Source organism: Malania oleifera, chromosome 2, assembly GCF_029873635.1.
Source record: "Malania oleifera isolate guangnan ecotype guangnan chromosome 2, ASM2987363v1, whole genome shotgun sequence".
NCBI lineage: Eukaryota > Viridiplantae > Streptophyta > Magnoliopsida > Santalales > Ximeniaceae > Malania > Malania oleifera.
The window spans coordinates 46,396,739-46,417,674 of NC_080418.1; the positions used below are offsets into that span (position 1 = coordinate 46,396,739).

The 20,936-nt window shown below is 37.1% G+C and overlaps 1 non-coding gene across 1 annotated transcript; it reads left to right on the forward strand.

Moving 5' to 3' along the window:
• The first annotated feature begins 3,006 nt into the window (after positions 1 to 3,006).
• LOC131149995 (small nucleolar RNA R71) lies at positions 3,007 to 3,114 on the forward strand. Its single transcript, XR_009135382.1, has one exon. It is a non-coding gene; the product is annotated as a small nucleolar RNA R71 (small nucleolar RNA).
• Positions 3,115 to 20,936: the final 17,822 nt, after the last annotated feature.

The following is a 20,936-nucleotide window of genomic DNA, read 5'->3' on the forward strand; positions in this document are numbered from 1 at the left end:
ATATCCCGGACTGTCTTAGGGATAGGTAACTGAGAAATCAGCTCTACCTTAGCCTTGTCAACTTCTATACCATGCTCAGAAACCAAATGTCCAAGTACTAAACCACTACGTACCATAAATTGACATTTTTCCCAGTTTAGAAGTAAATTCTTTTCCTTACATCTTTTCAAAATCGCAATTAAATGTGTCAAACAATGATCAAAAGACTTACCGAACACAGAAAAGTCATCCATAAAAATTTCGCACATATCATCTAACATATCAGAGAAAATACTCATCATACAGCGTTGGAAAGTAGCAGGGGCATTACATAGACCGAATGGCATTCTGCAGAAAGCAAAGGTACCAAAGGGACAAGTGAAGGTAGTCTTCTCTTGGTCCTCAGGTGCTATGGCAATTTGATAGTAACCAGAAAATCCATCCAAGAAACAATAAAAAGAATTACCAGCTACTTTCTTAAATATTTGATCTAGGAAAGGTAACGGGAAATGATCTTTTCGGCTAGCCGAATTCAATTTACGATAATCAATGCACATTCTCCAACCCGTTACTTTCCTAGATGGGATCAATTCTCCATTAGCATTTTCAATGACAGTCAAACCAGATTTTTTTGGAACTACCTGTGTTGGGCTTACCCATTTGCTGTCGGAAATTGGATAGATGATGTCTGTAGCTAATAATTTCAGCACTTCGTTTTTTACCACCTCTTTCATGGCTAGATTCAGCCTCCTTTGTGCATCTCGAACTGGTTTAGCGTCTCCTTCGAGGAAGATGTTATGAGTGCAAATGGAAGGGTCGATACCCTTGATGTCAGCAATGGTCCATCCAATTGCTCCTCGATGTTCTCAAAGTACCTGCAATAATTTAGTTTCCTATTCATGAGTAAGGTGTGAAGAAATTACCACAGGGAATGTGGCGTCTACTGGACCCAACAAAGCATATTTCAGCTCGGCAGGCAATGGTTTCAACTCAAGGGTTGGAATTTCTTCTGCGGATGACTTTAGAATTTCTGGTAGGTCAATGGCCTCAAATGTAGGCTTACGCCAACTACTTCTATAACTCGCATCAAACATATGAGGACCACTATCTGGGATCTGCTCCTCGGATTCTAGTAATAATTCATCAATCCCTTTAAACTACGCAAGAGAGTCATTTTCAAGTGCGGCATCGACATCAAGTACCGACAGTAGCTCTGAAGTGTCTAAGTCATCTATCATATCAACTGTATGAGTATCTACGTCATCACACCCACTTGAAATCCTATGAGCATTAAAAACATTCATTTCCAGTGTCATGTTCCCAAATGTGAGCTTCAGGACTCCGCTCCGACAGTTAATCAGGGCGTTTGAAGTAGCAAGGAATGGTCGCCCCAAAATGACAGGAGCCTGATAAATGGTGGAAACAGGTTGCTGCATATCCAAAACAACGAAATCCATGGGATAGTAAAATTTGTCAACCTGAACCAAAACATCCTCAACAATACCTCATGGAGCCTTTACAGATCTGTCTGCCAACTGTAGCATCATAGTAGTACTTTTCAATTCACCTAAACCCAGCTGGTCATATAATGAAGACGGAAGCAGATTCACACTACTCCTTAGGTCAAGTAGAGGTCGCCCGATACGAGATTCACCAATCATAATGGGTATCGTGGGGGAGCCAGGATCTCTAAGTTTCTGTGGAGTCTGACTAAGAATTAATGCACTAACCTGCTCAGTTAAGAAAGCCTTTTTCTTCACATTCAATTTCCTTTTTACGGTGCATAGATCTTTCAGAAATTTTGCATATGCAGGGATCTGCTGTATGGCATCTAAGAGTGGAATATTGATTTTTACCTGCTTGAATATCTCTTGAATCTCCGTATGATACTTGTTCTTTTGTCCAGATGTCAAATGCTGAGGGTATGGGACCACCGGCTGGTACTCCTTAACTGGCTCATCCTCTTTATTATCTGACTTTGTTAAACTTGAACTGGCCTCATCTGATTTTTCTTTTCCTTTATCTGTCTCATTTGTCACCTTAGGTGTCGGCGTGGCTGTTTGTTGGTCAGTGGCCATTTCAGGATAGGGAACTTCCTTTCCACTTCGCAAAGTAATAACTGCTTTTGCTGACTCAAATGTATCCCCTGAAACATTGTGCACTGACTGTTGTGGTTGTCTATATACCTGGGGATTAGGCTGAGGCTGTGCAGGGAATTTTCCTTTTTCCAGGGTATTGAGCTGTGTACTCATCTTGCTTACGGCATCTTTCAGTTCTCCATTGGTCGTAACTTGAATGTGCATGAATTTCTGGAGCATGGTTGCCACCTGCGCTACATTATCATCTGAAGCTTTCTTTACTGGAATGGGAACTAACGGTGGTTGGAATCCTGGTGGTGTATAGCTCCGAGAAAACTGTTGCGGTTGATACTGTAGTGGAGGAGCTATGACTGGATTGTATGTTGGTTGCAGAGGCGGTGGATATGATTGAGGTGCCTGCTGATACTGTGAAGATGATGGACCAGACTGATCATTTCTCCATTGGAGGTTTGGATGATTCCGCCACCCCGAATTGTAAGTATTTGAGAGCGGCTGATTCTGCGTCATATTAACCCAATTTGTCGATGACACCTGATTAGATCTGCTTTCTTACAACATAGGTAAGAATTGACAATCCTAAGGTCTGTGGTTTGAAGTCTCACAAATCGTGCAAATCTCAGCTTTCGACTTTTCGGATTCCATGACTTCCAATTTTTTAGATAACGCAGCTACAAGGGCCTGTAAGCTAGTGTCCTCTTTGACCACATATCTGCCCTCGCCACTGATTGCTCGGATAGGTTGGGCAGCTATCGGCACCCGTTCTGGTCGTGCGTTCCACTGCTGGGCACTCTCAGCGAGATAGTCTAAAAATGATAAGCCCTCGTCTGGTTCCTTACGGAAGAACATCCCATTGCACATAGACTTGACAAATTGTTTGCACACAGGGGTTAAAGCAGTAAAAAAATAATTCACTAACCTCCACGATTCGAAACCATGGTGCGGGCATATGTTCATCAAGTCCTTGAATCTCTCCCAACATGCTTGGAATGTCTCGCCATCTTTTTGCATGAATTGACTGATCTGCTCTTGTAGGTACTGAGTTCTCTGAAGAGGAAAAAATTTATGTAAGAACTCACGCAGCATTTCAGCCCAACTAGTAATAGAGTTAGGGCGCAAAGAATTAAACCATATTTTTGCCCTGTCTTTCAGAGAAAAGGGGAACAAACGCAGTTTAATGTATTCATCAGTCCCAACCCTATTAATGGAAGTGGTGCAAACCATCTCAAAGTCTATCAAGTGTTGGTACGGACTCTCAGAGTCCATCCCATGAAATTGGGGAATCACAGATAACATGCCATGCTTAAGAGTGAAATTCGGGGCATCCTGGGGCAACACAATGCATGAAGGTGTAGATGTGCGTGCAGGCTGTAGAAAATCTTCAAGTGTACGTGGTGCATGTGCAGCCATAGCTTCTTCAAAATAATTGCCAAACAGATTATTCAGCTCAAATTCAGAATCACTAGCAGGACTAAAAGGTGAATAGTCAAACTCAGTGCTATGTGTATCCCTACTAGTGCTAGGTGAAAGTCTACACAATCGATTCGAATTATCTCGAACCCAGGGCATCAAACATCACAATCGCCAATAGAAATCCACTAACACGGCAACAGACAAAATTTTTTTTTTTTTTTCAATTTCTCAAATTTCAATTTTTTTTCTTTTTTTTTCTATTTAATAAAAGAAAAGCAAAAAAATAATTGGGAAAACGCAAAATTCGAAATTAAAACTGGCAAATCCCCGGCAACGACGCCAAAAACTTGACTCACTCGAAAAATGAGCAGCTCGGAAGCTATCCCAAGTATAGGAGTTTTGTCGTGTCATATTAAGCCCAAGGACTAGATCGTCTCCTCAAGGAATGCGTTTAATCTCAAATTTTACGTTCTTCCAATCGAAATTAAAAATGCACTGAACTTGGTTCAGATTCGGGGTTTTTCAAAATCGTTCATTTCACTTTTTATGAATTAAATGACATGTAAATTAAATTCCTAAAACTAACATTCACTAAATTAAAAAGCAAGAATGGAAACCCTATCCTACTTAAGGAAATATTAAAGCACGTGTCAATTAAAGAAGGAAACTTTGAATATAAATTTAAAACACGCAAAGGAAACTTAACTAGATATTAATACACACGAAAAAAAAAAACGAACCTTTAACAAGAAGAACCTCGAATTAAAACTAAATTATTAATGAATTAAACGAAAACAAGATACAATAAAAACACACACTTTAATAAAAACCGACCCTAACTAACCCAAGATTCAATAAAAAGACTAAATTTTGGAAAAACAATTTCAAACAAAAACTCTTTTTTTTTAATTATTATTTGGCTATAAGTAAAAAAGAATTTAAATTAAAGAACGATAAATAAATAATTGAAAGAAACTAAACTAAACTCTACCAATCTAATAACAATATTGATTGAGAAATCTCAAATAAGTACGAACTAATCATCAATAAAATAAGATAAAGTAAAAGTATTTAATATTCACTCAAACAAATTTTTAAAAACTCTATTTAACTAACTAACTAATTTAAAAACAAAGCACTTTCAATTGCAATAAAAGGAGAAAGAGAGAGAGTAAAACAGAGCAGCTTGAAGGAACTCCTCCTCGGGTCTGTCGAGCAAGATGGCTGGTTGCAGTGGTGGAACTCCTCCTCGGGTCTGCTGTGGAGTTGCTGGCCGAAAGTACTGCTCACAGGTTGCTGGAGTGGCCGTGGAGAAGGAACTCTGCTGGTGTTGTGGTAGCCGGCTGCTGCTGGAGAGTGGTTGGTACAAGGTTCTGCTAGAGTGCTGACAGCAGCAGTGAGATGGCCTCGTGTTGGCCATGCTAGTTCTGGAGCAACCCGAAGGCAAAAGTGAGGCTCTCGGGTCTTCAAGGCTTCTGGAATTTCTGTGCTTGCAGAGATGAACAGAGGAGGGTGTTGGTGCTTCCGGGTGAGTAACCGAGAGGAATAGGGCTGAGTGAGTATGAGAGAATGAAAGGGGGAGAGAGCAACCAAGGGGATACAGAGAGAGAGAACGAGAATAAGCAAGGTAGACAAAGAGAAGAAGAAGAAGAAGATGAAGAAGAAAGGATAGGAGAAAAGAAGATAGAATATAAAGGCTTAAGGAAAAAAAACAGAGAAAGAAGAAGGAGAAGAGAGGATGGGAGCCGACTCCTCACAGGGAAGAAAAGAATTTAAAGGAGAAGGGCGGTGCCCTAGGACCCAGCAAAGAAACCCTCGACCCGGCCATGCATGGCCGGGTCACATCAATAACCCATTCAAATATATATATATATATATATTTTTTAACTTTATTTGTTCTCGGTTTGTCGCAAATTCTGCTCTTTTAGAGCCCGTATCTCACAAAACTCAAAACATGAAAGTTGTAGATAATTCTTTCCTATTTTTCTCAAAATTTGAATTGTCTCAATCGGAGCCTGGACAGAAAAGTTATGCCCGAAATACAAACAGGTGTCGGTTTTGATTCCCAGGAATTTTCTTGCGACAAAAAAAAATACCAAAACTTTATAAATAGTGCAATAAATTTCAAGAATGATGATTTTGGCACTTTATTAAAGTAGTGGATAATTTTAGACATTTAATTAAAAATATAAACGGTAAAGCCCGGGTTAAATGTCCAATTACGCAGTTTCGGCGCGTAATCATCATACAACAAGGTCAATTAGCACAGGGTTGACCTCAACCTTTACAAATTCTCCTTGCGGGGTGGAGAAGGCCCTAGGTCAAATTCACAGGGCTGACCCCAACCTGATCCTTCCGGGAAAGATCAAAACCCCTCAGGCCATGCCAGAAAATACAACAATATCACAATCAACTGGTATAGTGATTATGCTTTCATGCAAAGAAAATATGTACCCAATACATGCAATCACATACACATCAACAATGTAGGTAAATGTAAGCTCAATGATGTGTATATATGTGCAAATAATACTCAAGAAGATATGATCACAATAATGTTCAAGAGTGTTCTAAACAAGCAATACCTTGGAATTTAAGCAAAACACAAATCGATAGCAAATCAGTATTCCAAAGATATCAATCAAATATTGAAACTATTCAAGAAGATTTTCTTCAATGAAATAGGCACATTACTAGTTTGAAAATATTTTTCTTATTTGAAAATATCTTTGCACAACCAAAAGAAAAGCTATTGGACACTTGCAATAACAATGCAAAAATCCTAAGCTTACTAGGTTATCCCAACACAAGATTTATAGTATGAAAATATGTGGGATAAACTTAAGCTAAACTTCCTAAAAATAATATCTCAATCACACAAGCACACTGGGAGTTTTAGCACTCACTAGCAATCACAAGCACACTATATAAGCTCTCACAATCTTAGAATGTGTCAAAGGAATGCAAATTTGAGAGTATTTCGATAATAAGAGTGTTTGCAAAAGAGAGATTTTTAGGCTAATTGTAGACCCCATTGGTCACACCTAATTTTGATTATGACAAATACTCTTGGTACAGATGATTGTACTGAGAATTCATGCAGGTTCACCTTGTGTGCGCTTGAGGACTAAAAGACATATCATGATGACGTAAGGTGTTTATGCCGAAGAACGAAGATCTATGCGTTGTATTTGGTATTTATTTGTTTATTTCTTCATTTTGGGATATAATTTATTATGAACTGTGCACGTGTATGGCTTGTAATAATTTGCATCATGCATGGTAGGTAGGTATGCTCAAAACGACCATAGTTGGATTTTAAGTACCTAGACAGACCTTAGGGATCACTCTTTGGTCGACCGACACCAGATTTCTTCTAGTAGGATAGAAAGTCCTTAAGTGTGTAAACAAATGCACAAAAAGTCCCCATTATCATCCTCACATTAGGGGAATTAAAAATTGGGTAAAATTGGACTGAAAACTAAAAAAGTTGAGAGGGTTCGGGCGACTGAACCTATGTCGTGTAAAGCGGCTCGGGCGACCGAACAAGTCAACATGTTGACTTAGCTTCGGGCAACCGAATCTCTTTTGAACGTATCTTCCTTGGGCACACAAAGGCTTGGCAGAGCACTTTTCAACTATTTGGGCGACTGAATGTTTACGTTCAAATAGACACTCGAGCAACCGAACTGCCTGGTTCGGTTAATCGGACTCAGCTTTGGGCACCCGAACCTCAGACATTTGGCTACTGACTTTGGTTCAGCTAACTAGTCCTCAACTCAGGCACCCAAACCTCTTAAAGTTGAATTTTTGACTGTGTCTGTTCGGGCACCCAAACCTCATGCCGGGCACTCGAACCTTGCGGTTAAAAATATTTTTTACTGATTTTTAAATGGGGTAAACTAGGTTAATTTTCATTATGGCTTTTGAAACAATTTTAATTATACCCATTTAGTCCCCAATGGTCATAATTTTGCCTTTGTCTATATATATCCTCTAATTTTCAAAATTAAGGGGAAATTAGCAAGATCATTAAGCAAAAAAAAAAAAATTCTCTTAACTCCCAAAACCCTAAAAACCCTATATTAGCCAAAAACTTCTTGAAAACACTTACATACTCCTAATTCTCTTTCTCTAAGCATTGTGGGTATCTCTATAAGGCTATTGTGCTTAAATTTCTCTAGCTAATACTCTCTCTTGATATATTGATTGATTGATTTTACTTGAGAGTATAGCCTAAAGTTTTTCCACCGATTTCATTTGATAAATCTAGTGTGGAAAGACTTTGAGGGTTTTGGTTGTTGCATTTTTGTTGCTAGTTACCTAAACCTAGATTTTTTGTGCAAAATTCTTTTCTCAAAAAGCTAGTCTGTCAAACAAATCCATTGTGCTTTACACTTTGAAATATACTTTTGAGTTTGTTTCATTTACCTTGCTTGACATATTTGAAACCCTGATATGATATTGTGACATTCAAATATTGTGGTTCAAATCTTGCTTAGATAAACACTCTAGATTTGGACTAAAAGTATATGCTTGATTGAGTGTTTAACACGCATTAGAGCACTAAGCATATTTGCATATCATTCGTGCTTGCATTATTGAATGAGCTATATTGGTGCACACATTTGCTTGTGTTGAAGTGCATTTTAGCGTACAAATATTTTTATACACATTGGCTATATTCCAAGCATGGGACTGAAGAGGGAGACTAGCCTTGTGGAATAGTCCTAGATTGGCTTAGACTCGGTTAGGAAAGTTAGGTGCGTCATCCTATTAAGGCGTGTTGTTTGAGGTCAGCCTCTTGAATTGACCTAGTTTGTATAGGTGCCGCTCCACTCGTTTAAGTGAGAATTATAGTGGGAATCCTTGTGCTGGTGTGGCTAAGGTGAGGACGTTGGCATAGTTGGTCGAACCCTGATAACATATCGTGCGTGTTCTTTACATTTCTGCAATTTACATTTACTGCACGTGTATGTTTGTTTGATGATTGCATAGACTGACCCTAGGTTAAATTCCATTGTTGGTAAAATCAGTAAACCTGGGCAACAAATTTTTAAATGCCCAATTCAGCCCCCCTCTTGGGGTTGCACCATAACTACCAATTGGTATAAGAGCCTCGTTACTTTGACTTAGAAGTTACTCAGTAAAAGATTGTGATGGCTCATGTTAGTGCATCCCCTTCTTGTGAGGGAAGATTAGTCACACACCCACCTGTATTATGTGGTATTGATTATGCTATATAGAAATTTAAAATGATTGTGTATGTAAAAGCTCTAAATTGGAAATTTTGGAAAGTCATTGATTAGGGTAATTGTGTGCCTATGAAGTCTATTAGGTGTACTGATGTCCCTAAATATGAGTTTGAAATGAATGATCACGGTAAGAACTCAGTACAAGTAAACTTTGATGCCATGAATACCTTACTGTATGCTTTAGATTCTAATGTTTTATGTGAGGTTATGGCTTGTAGTAGTGCTAAGTAGATTTGGGATGAACTTGAGTGGAGATATGGTGCGTTAATGCAAAAGGGAGTCATCTCTCCATGCGACTTAAGCTCCACTGATCTTAAGGAAGGTAACCAATGTTATGTAGCTTTAACCAATGGTGAGGTTATTTGAGTTCCTTCTGTCTTAGTAGATGAATATGAGCACGATTCTTGTGCTGAATTGAATATTGTATCTGATACTAAATCATATGATAGCACTGATAGTGAAAGCATGCCTACTTTTGAGGAATTGCAAATTGAATATCTTAGGACTCATAAGTTACTTGTTAAATGTAATAAGAAATATTCTGTTTTGGAAAAAAAGTATGAAGCATGCAGGAAAGAATGTGACTCTAATGTTCTTGCTGAAAGAGAAAATATTTTGAAAATCAATAGACTAGAAAGCAAGAATGAATCAATAGAAAATGAGTTAATTATTTTAAAATTTGAAGTTTCTAATGATGATAATAAAGATTACTTGATAGCAGATCTTGAACATAAAGCAAACAACATGTCTAAAAAAATTTTGAAACTTCAGAATGTTTGCAAAAATTTGGAAAACTAAAAAATTCAAGATCTAGAGAAGAAAATAGAAGACCAATCTAAGATCATCTATACGTTTACGAGAGGTAAGGAAAACTTTGATAAACTGTTACGTGCACAAAAGATGATCTTAAATAAAGAAGGTATAGGTTATAATGGGATTGAAAATAAGAAAAGAACCTATAAATGGGGTACATTGTAAAAGAATCAAAACACTATGCCAGTACCTCCTCTAGACCATACACTCACACCACATGCATCTTATGTAAAAAGAAGGGGCATACAAAATTTGACTGCCCATTTAAAAGGAAAGGTGTGAAACCCAAAAAAGTATGGAAAGTCAAAGAATAACCAACTCCTAACCCATAAAAAATAAAAAGAAGAAAAATGGTATAGGTGGTTAAGGAATAAAAGGAAGGACTTGCTCAAACGGGAATTACATAATCACATAACTCTTCCTTAGTAGTTAGGATTAGTTGTAGGGTGTAGCATTCTCTAAAGGGTTAGGTAGTGGCTTCGGGCTAGTTAATATGGAATCTTGTATATTCAACATTCAAAAGCATACCAAGCATCTTGGAGAATTAAGCCAATATGTAAACTTTAGTACAAAACCAATCTGGTCTAAATGAATATTCTTGTTCGTTTAAATATAAATCATTGGATGTTTAAGTAAAACTCCTGGACATGGCATGAGTGCCTTGCATTTAAACTTCAAATTTCTTAATCCATTGCTAAAATATGAACATCTTATGTTAAGTATACTTAGTCCATTCTTCAGATTTGAGGTTTGGAATTAAAGTCATAAATCCTGCCCTTATCTTACCTTGAAGTCACTTCAGTATCCTAACTCCTATAGATAATCCATAGGGTCTCTTGCATCAAGAAACAGATCAAATAAGAATAAATAGACCCAAGTCGGGCGACTGAACCCACAAGTACATTTGTACTTCGATTGACCAAACCAGAAGATTGACCAAGCCATTGACCAAATTTCGGGTGGTTGAATCTTCGTGTTCAAATCTGCTCGAGTTTTCGAACTGTCTTCGGGTTCCTAAACATATATTCGGGCTACTGAACTTAGCATTTTAGGTGACAATGAATTAGTTCAAAATCTGTTCGAGCGGCCGATCCTCGAAAATACAAAATGGTGCCTAAACTTTGGCCGACTAAACCTGTTTTCAAGCTGTCGAAAAGACTCAGTGAGCCCTTGTAATTAAAGTGGTTCGGGCGACTTAATGTATACTCAGGCGCCCGAACCGCGCTGATATATATGGTTTTTCGAAAAAAATGGTTCATTTCTTCCACACATTTGAGAGCCTCCTTAGCTTTTCCTCTCACATCCTTCCCAGTTGTGAGACTTATTTCCATGACTAGATATGAGAGATGTGTTGCCATGGATGTCCCATTGGATCAGTGATTTCCTACACCCGATCATAGAATAAAATATGGGAGGGTGTTTTGTCTCAAAGATCCCATTTTGGGAAAAATCCTTGATATCAAATTCATGCAAACCCACTTCAATAATGTTTTAGATATGTTTCGATATCAGGTATGGTATGAGCTCATCGCCTTTTAGCCCAGGGGGATGTACCTATTGCTTGTTCGGCTCTTTTGTGCCAATCTTGCCCAAGATGGCTAGGGCTACTACACCAGGGTGCTGGAGAAAAATATCCACTTCGATAATGCCTACCTGGTGGAGACTTTTGACATCCAGCATGGCAACTTCATCTGCCCCGATTCTTCCTCCACCTGGATGGCTGAGTAGGACTTCACTGTGAGTACCTTTGTTAATTTAGTCATGACAAACCCTATAGCTGACCTAACCAATACCCCCAGCTATAGATTCTTGACTTTGGATGCAAAGGTGGTACACCACCTGATTTCCTATAATATTTTGCCCAAGCTAGGATCGAGGGAACATGTGTCCTACTTGGACTACTTTGTCATTTGGTGCCTCTTCACCAGGCAAAAGCTAGACCTGCCTAGATTGATCCTACAGTGGATGTTTGTCAAAACCATGGGAAAGAGGATCATTTTTCCATGACTAGATATGAGAGACGTGTTGCCATGGATGTCCTATTGGATCAGTGATTTCCTACACCCGATCAGAGAATAAAATATGGGAGGGTGTTTTGTCTCAAAGATCCCATTTTGGGAAAAATCCTTGATATCAAATTCATGCAAACCCACTTCAATAATGTTCTAGATATGTTTCGATATCAGGTATGGTATGAGCTCATCGCCTTTTAGCCCAGGGGGATGTACCTATTGCTTGTTCAGCTCTTTTGTGCCAATCTTGCCCAAGATGGTTAGGGCTACTACACCAGGGTGCTGGAGAAAAATATCCACTTCGATAATGCCTACCTGGTGGAGACTTTTGACATCCAGCGTGGCAACTTCATCTGCCCCAATTCTTCCTCCACGTGGATGGCCGAGTAGGACTTCACTGTGAGTACCTTTGTTAATTTAGTCATGACAAACCCTGTAGCTGACCTAACCAATACCCCCAGCTATAGATTCTTGACTTTGGATGCAAAGGTGGTACACCACCTGATTTCCTATAATATTTTGCCCAAGCGAGGATCGAGGGATCATGTGTCCTACTTGGACTACTTTGTCATTTGGTGCCTCTTCACCAGGCAGAAGCTAGGCCTGCCTAGATTGATCCTACAGTGGATGTTTGTCAAAACCGTGGGAAAGAGGATCATTTTTCCCTATGGTGGGATTCTATGTAGGATATTTGTTAGGGAAAGGTTGAATAGGTCTCCTCTAGCTACCATCACGAAGGTGCGACCCTCCGATTTCTTCAACTCCCTCACCTTAAAGTTGATGGGATACGAGCTAACTGACAATATGTGGTTGCCTACTGCACATGACAGAGATCCAGGAGCTTAGAAGGTCCCACAGGAGCTGCCCCATGTACCATCTACCACCGAGATCATGGAAGCCATCACCGATCTCTCTACCTCTTTTGAAGAGTTCCGAGTCTCCATAACTGAGTAGGCATCTTCTTCTCAGGCTAGACTTAACTCCCTTTATAGCGAGTTCACTGATTTCTAGTCTGAGGTGCGGGCTAACTTCCACATCCTTGGTGAGCGACTACGAGAGATGAATGACGAGGACATCAGTGAGGATGACCAAATGGAGTTGAGTGGGGAGGAGGGAGATGACGATCATAATGACAGAGAGACCTATGAGTGATTCTTGTGGATCCAGTCCATCATTCTACAACTCCTTATTTGATCATCTATTTTGTTTTATTTAGACACATTTTTATTTGATCTATATTTATGCTTAAAAAAACTTTTATATTTGCTCCTTTTAGCGATCACTTTCACCACATACACACAAATACTATGATATGGTGACTGTGCTTTTGATTATAATATATATCAGCAGTACTTTGATTTGCATGTGTTTGTGTTTAAATAGTTATTCTGTTGAAATACATGTTTAGTATAGAAAGCCTCCTACATGGCGGATGCAGTGGATGAGAATTGCTTGTTGTTAGATTATAGGTTCTCGCATGCCTTACGCTTGAAATACTGCCTATTTGAGAATCGTTTTTGTGCAAGTTAATTTTGGAAAATGTCCTATTTACAGCCGACATGCTGCCAAATTTTCTACAAACATTTGCCCAAAATATTTGAGATGATTTGCTTTGTTGTGTGCAAATGTGATATATACTTAAAGTCTAAATACTTACGCTTGGCTCATTTGTGTTAAACGGTTAAACTCTTTGGGGCTGGTTGTGCATATTTATTTAGAATACTAGCAAATTATTATGGATGGCTTACACCTTTGGACAAAATGTTTGCCAAAAGTTTTTAAACCTTTGCACTTAACCTAATATCGTTTTCTTAATACTAAACTCCTTAAAACTTGAGTGCATTTCTAAGATAATTTGTGAATTTTGCTCAAGTTGATTTATAATAAAAATGCATATTCTTAGGGGGAGTCCTTTATCTCAAATCATTAGGCTTTGAGAATATGTATATATATATATATATATATATATATTGCATTCACCGCTAAATCTTTTGGAAAATATAATAACAATTGGTATCAATGTGCACATCTTGGTAAATTTATATTTGATATCATGTTCCTTTCAAAACTATCAATATGTCCTTATAACTAGTGGTATTTTTTTTTTTAATAGTTGGTATCTTCTCTACCACGTAGTTATAACGATTGGTGTCAGACTCACATGTTTATTATACTATACCTTATGGGCTTACATGTTTGTTTTGGAAACCAGAAATGATTATGATAAAATTAACTTTAAAATATTTTTGAAAGGATGAGTGAAAACCAAATGAAAGATCAATCTTCATCCTTGCATAATCATCCATTTGGGAACATAGAACATTAAGATTGTTGACGTGTTGCATGCTACTTATACTTCCTTGATGCATATTCTATTTGGGCTAATTGATTGAAATATGCCATATACTATTCATTATAACTCCAAACAGGTCACTTAGGTGTGAAGTTATGATTGAGAATCGTCTACTTTCAAACGGCATACTACCGAATTTTTTAATCTTCGTAAGATACCTCTTGTATCTAATTGATGTTCTTTGCCTTTGCGCTTTATTGTTTAACCATTTTTGTTGTTGCCAAAAGGGGGAGTAAAGGCAAAAGTGGGTAATACTGTGTTTAATTATGCTTACATCTCTTATTGCCCATATCTCCCATATCTTTATGCATAAAGTCGGAGGGAGCCTTTCATGGCTGAACCTACTTTTGCATAAGGTATTTATCATCATCAAAAAGGGGGAGATTGTTGACCTCATTGGTCACACCTAGTTTTAATTATGATAAATACTCTTGGTACTGATGGTTGTACGAAGAATTGCATGCAAGTTCACCTTGTGTGCGCCTCAGGACAAAAAGACATATCGTGATGGGTAAGATGTTTGTGCCGAAGAATGAAGATCTACGCATTGTATTTTGTATTTATTTGTTGATTTTCTCATTATGGGATATAATTTATTATTAACTGTGCCCGTGTTTGGCTTGTAATAATTTGCATCATGCATGGTAGGTAGGTATGCTCAAAATGACCATAGTTGGATTTTAGGTACCTACATAGACCTTAGGGATCACCCTTTGGTCGACCGACAACGGATTTCTTCCTGTAGGATAGAAAGTCCTTAGGTCTCTAAACAAATGCACAAAAAGTCCCCAATATCATCCTCATATCAGGGGAATTATAAATTGGGTAAAATTGGAATAAAAATTGAAAAGGTTGAGAGGGTTCGGGCGACCGAACCTATGTCATGTAAAGTGGCTTGGTGATCGAACAAGTCAACATGTTGACTTAGCTTTCGGCAACTGAACCTCTTTTGAATGTATCTTTTTCGGGAATTCGAATGCTTGTCAAAGCACTTTTCAACTATTCGGGCGACCGAATGTTTACGTTCAAATAGAGGCTTGGGCGACCGAACTGCCGGGTTTGGTTAACCGAACTCAGCTTTGGGCACTCGAACCTCAGAAATTTGGCTATTGACTTTGGTTCAGCCAACCGGTCCTCAACTCGGGCACCCGAACCTCTTAAAGTTGAATTTTTGACTATGTCTGTTCGGGCACTCGAACCTCAGGTTGGGCACCTGAACCTTTCAGGTTAAAAATATTTTTTACTAATTTTTAATTGGGGTAAACTAGATTAATTTTCTTAATAGCTTTTGAAACAATTTTAATTATACCCATTTAGTCCCCAACGGTCATAATTTTGCCCTTGCCTATATATATCCACTCATTTGAAAAATTAAGGGGAGATTAGCAAAATCATTAAGCAAAAAAAAATAAAATTCTCTCAACTCTCAAAACCTTAAAAACCTTATATTAGCCAAATACTTCTTGAAAACACTCACATACTCCTCATTCTCTTTCTCTAAGCATTGTGAGTATCTCTGTAATGCTATTGTGCTTAAATTTCTCTAGCTAATACTCTCTCTTGATATATTGATTGATTGATTTTACTTGAGAGTATAGCCTAAAGTTCTTCCACTAATTTCATTTGATAAATCTAGTGTGGAAATACTTTGAGGGTTTTGGTTTTTGCATTATTGTTGCAAGTTACCTAAACCTAGATTTTGTGTGCAAAAATCTTTTCTCAGAAAGTTAGTCTTTTAAACAACTCCATTGTGCTTTACACATTGAAATATACTATTGAGTTTGTTTGATTTACCTTGCTTGACATATTTGAACCCTTGATCTGATATTGTGACATTCAAATATTGTGGTTCAAATCTTGCTTAGATAAACACTCTTGATTTGGACTGAAAGTATATACTGGACTGAGTGTTTAGCACAAATTAAAGCATTGAGCATATTTGCATATCATTAATGCTTGCATTATTGACTAAGCTATATTAGTGCACACATTTGCTTATGTTGAAGCGCATTTCTGTGTACAAACAGTTTTATACACGTTGGCTATATTCCAGGCACAGGCCTAAAGAGGGAGACTAGCCCTGTTGAATAGTCCAGGATTGGCTTAGACCCAGTTAGGAAAGCTAGATGTGTCATCCTGTTAAGGCGTGTCGGTTGAGGTCAGCCCCTTGAAATGACTTGGTTTGTATAGGTGCTGCTCCAACCATTTAAGTGAGAATTGTAGTGGTAATCCTTGTGCTGGTGTGGCCAAGGCGAGGATGTAGGTACAATTGGACGAACCTCGATAACATATCGTGCGTATTCTTTACATTTCTGCAATTTACATTTACTACACGTGTATGTTTGTTTGATGATTGCATAGACTAACCCTAGGCTAAATTACATTGTTGTTAAAATCAGTCGACCTAGGAAACTGATTTTTAAATACCCAATTCACCCTCCCTCTTGGGGCTGCACCATAACTATCACTAATGATTTTTGCTAATCTTACACTAATTCTCACAAATGAACCCATATTTATAGGATGGGTAAAAAATATAACCGTTTGGGACCTATTGGGTATTATTACAAAAGTTTCGAATAGTTAAAACACCATGAACCCAACTTATCCCATTTTTACCATGGTTAAATTAATTTTGACCCTCCGAGGTTTAGGTGGCTGAACCATGGTTCGGTCACCCGAACAGACATATGAATAAAGGTAATTTAAATGAGTTCAGTTGCCCGTGTCATGCTTTGGCATCTCGAATCAAATTCAGTAGAATTGCTTCATGACTTTAGGTGCCCAATCATATATTCGGTGGCCCGAACTTGTGCGTTCAGTTGCCTGGAGCTCTTTTTGAACTAAACTGCTCAGTAGCCTGAGTTGGTAAAATGTCCCTTTCGAAGGGTTCGACCGCCCATGGATAGTACGCACAAAATGGTTTAGTCGTCTGAGAGCCTAGGTCAACTGTTGACTTTTCGAAAGTTCGGGCGCCCGAGGAGTTTTGAACTCCTGGGTTTCAGTCGCCTGAACTCTCTCAAATACCCTAAAAATATTCAATTACAGCACAGATTAAACACTCCTATATATATTATATGATATGTGTGTATGTGTTGGGACCTAGAGTCATACTAGGTCTTTACTAAGGCCGTTTTGAGGTAGTCAAAAAAATTCGGCATCGGTTGACCTAAGACTGCCCTAAGGTCATTCGGTTCCTTTGGTCATTCTACGGTCATTTTGAGCTTACCGAACCTACATGCATGACATGCAGAGATTATTACAAACCGTTTCTCCGAATTACTATTACAAACCCTCATTGAATTAAAATGAATTATAATATGAAAGAAGTCTTCAGGGTCTTTAGTCTTTGAGTCTTCATGTGCCATTTGTTGATCTTCTAATTATATACCTGCACACAAACTTGAAAGTCATCAAATACCAAAAGTATTTGTCATTATCAAAATAGGGTGTGACCTATAAGGTCAACACTGTTTTGGTGTTTTTCATTCCAAAAATAATTTTAACCTTTTTGAAAGAACTTTTGACCTTATAAAAATATTTTCCAAGTATTTTAAAAGGTATCTAGGTCTAGGTAATGAACCTAAGAGCTTCATGTATCCATATTGGAATTGTTTGAAGTACTTACGTGAGACTTCTTAAAATACTATAACTTTCTAAGTGCTAAGTCTTCATATATTTGTTTTGCTCTAAGTATCTTCATGTATGTGCTTTGCCTTCTTTCGTAGCTCATCGACTTAAGTACATACTTCATCAAGTTCTTCTAGCTTTAAGTAATGGACTTTTCAAGCACTTGACCTTGGTTTTTTATCAACACTTTTGAGTCCTGAAACTTTACTTAAGCAAATATGTTAAGTTCCTTTACTTTGTTATCATAAAAACAAGATTCTAAGCCTTGTGAGGTCAACATCATTTGCAAACAACATACGTCATAGAACATCATTTTGAATACTTTTGGTTAGTTGATCCATCACTAAAGTAAAAAAGATAAGGGCTCAAAGCAAATCCTTCATGTACACCTATGATGATTTGCAAATTCTCTAATTTCTCCATCTGTAGTCCTTACACTAGTCATTACTCCATCATACATAACCTTAATCATGACATCAATTTACCTACTACATACACCCTTTTCTTATAACCTTAATCATTGTATCCTATCATGTGCTTTTTTCTAGGTAAATAAATACTACATACCAGTCGCTCTTATTTTCCCTAAACTTTTCCATTAATCTTCTTAAAATATATATAGCTTCTTCAGTTGATCTCCTAAACAAAAAACGAAATTGATATTCTGAGACCTTCGTTTCTATGCAGTAGCTTAACTGAGTTTCATACAATTCTAAAAAAAAATTACTTTTTGATTATTAACCCAAACCAACAGAACAAAGGATATAAAGTAGGCAAAAAATAAAAATAAAAAATTTATGAATGTGGCTCACATTCTATAGGGAAGGCATGAAGGAAATCAGGGTCCAGCAGGGCAAACCATCGACGGTTTGCCTTGGGATACCTTGTGTAGATTTTGAATTTTGAATATTTGAATGTTTTTTTGGTTTGGTTTTGGGAGGAAACCTCCGAGGAGGCTTATATATACATAGAATATGTTATATATAGTAAGCCAAGTGTGGTTGAGAGTGTCATTGAGAGGGCTCTTGTATTGTTCTTGTAATTTGGACAAGAAGATAGGGAATCCTTGTCGTTTGCTCCTATGTATGTAGGCATTGTCAAAACATGTAATTCCTAGTGCCATTGTTATTATTATTACTTTCATTTACTTGATGTGGTTGTGGAATTGTTCCATATTCACCATTTATATTGTTGTATTGTGTGTTTGGTCCTTATACAAATATATATTCCTTTGTGGATATTTGGGGGTTTTACACAACAATTGATATCAGAGTATTGTTGTAATGGCCTCTCCATTTTTGTTTGTGAAATTTGACGTTGTCAAGTTTGATGGAACTGAGAACTTCAGTTTGTGGTAGAGAAGGGTTAAAGATCTTTTGGTGCCGCAAGTTATGGTGAAGGTCTTATGTAGAATTCAACCGGATAACATGGATGAAGTGACTTGTAATATATTAGGGGCAACGACAATATCAACCATTCGAATTTGCTTGGATGATGACGTGTTGTATAACGTCATGGATGAGGATTCTTCAATAGTAGTTTGGAGAAAATTGTAAAGTCAATATATGTCTAAGGGTTTGTCAAAATCTAAAAATGGAGTGGAAGCACTCTCAGGAAGCAGTGATGGTGATATACTTTATGTGTTGTGATTATGCACTTAAACTGCGTAATTAGGTATTTTAATTCATGCATTACGAATTATATTTTTAATTAAATGCCTAATTACTCCCAATATTCTAACATTGTGTTTTATTTGTAATATTTGGGTTTTATTGAGTAATTTATGAATTTTTAGTATTTTTTTATTGCAAGGCAACTATTTGAAGCTAAAAACCGATGGTACTTCGTAATCTGTGTGTAACTCTCCCATCCGACCTCCAATTCAAATGATTCAAGATTTTTTTTGAAAGATAAGAAAACACTCTACAATTTTCACGTTTCAAGTTTTGAGAGATACTAGCTGCATCAAGGACAAATTGGACGTGACGTTACCATATGATATTTTTACGGACTATTTTAGCATTGTTTTGTAATCTAGGCGTAACTTTATAGTCCAAGTTTCGATCGAGACGATTCAAAATTTTGGGCAAATATATGAAAGAGCTCTACAACTTTCATGTTTTGAGTTTAGAGAGATACGAGCTTTAGTGTGGTTGAAATTGGCTTTGTGTGATGGGAAATAAAAGGGAAGAAAAGAAGAAGCACGAAAATAAAATTAAATAAATAAAAAATGAAGTGGGCTAGGTTTTGATGTGACCCAACCATGCAAGTGTGTATAAGGTGCTGCTCTTGAGTCTTCAAATTGAGGGGTGCTGGGTTTGTGTTAATTTAGGTGTAATCCCAAGAGGGAGGGGGGGTGAATTGGGTATTTTAAAAATTTTTAAGTTTGTGTTACCACTTAATCCTTATTTCAATATTTAAAAAATTAATTGCAGGGGCTTGAAATTAATTCAAATTATTATCTCAATAAATTATATTTTACCCAATTAATTATCAAGTGCGTATAATATAAATTAACATACAAACATGCAAAGGCTACTAAGGAAATGTAAGCAGAAATTAAAAAGATAAGGGAAGAGAAAAGACAAACACGATTTTACAAGATTCAGCCAACCCGGCCCATGTCCTCGCCTTAAGCAACCCACTCAAGGATTCCACTGAATCCCTGCTCCTTTAACCGAGATGGAACTTCCCTTACAATCCGCTGCTAATAAGAGGCACAACTTCCTTCTCATCTGGTTCACAACTCAAATCGTGACTAGAATATAAAATTTCAAATCTGCAAAAACTCAATGTTGCTTCTAACAAAGCTAGTGAGTAGAATGGAAAACCTAATACATATTCATATGATAAAACTTAAAGGTCAATATGTTTGTAACGATGATATCATTATATGAATGATACACTTTACAAATCAATCCTTTAAATGAATATCTCCCAAATATGATTTTATAAGTAAATGCTTTCGAGAAAAATAAGGTTCAATTTAATAATACTTTAAACAATATTAAAAAGTAAGATCCTTTCAAAAAATAATCTTTGATAATGTGCTGATCTATATTCTTTCTATCAATAATCTATAACGTTGGATCTTTGAATAAATAAACAACTTTGAATATAGCAAAGATTTAAACACTATGTTTGAAAAATAATATCCCTCAATAATATGTATTTAGAGGTTCTTAGGATTTGAAATCAAATACATCTTACACTAACCAAATAGCAACCCTTTGAATGAAGATGTATTTAAAATTTTCTTCAAGATTTTAGTTTTAAACAAAAGCTTTTTTCAGGTAGTGATCTTCCACAAATATATATTGATAATAACACAAGATGAACTTCTCAAAATGAATATTCAATGATAATTTTGTGAGATGAAAAACTC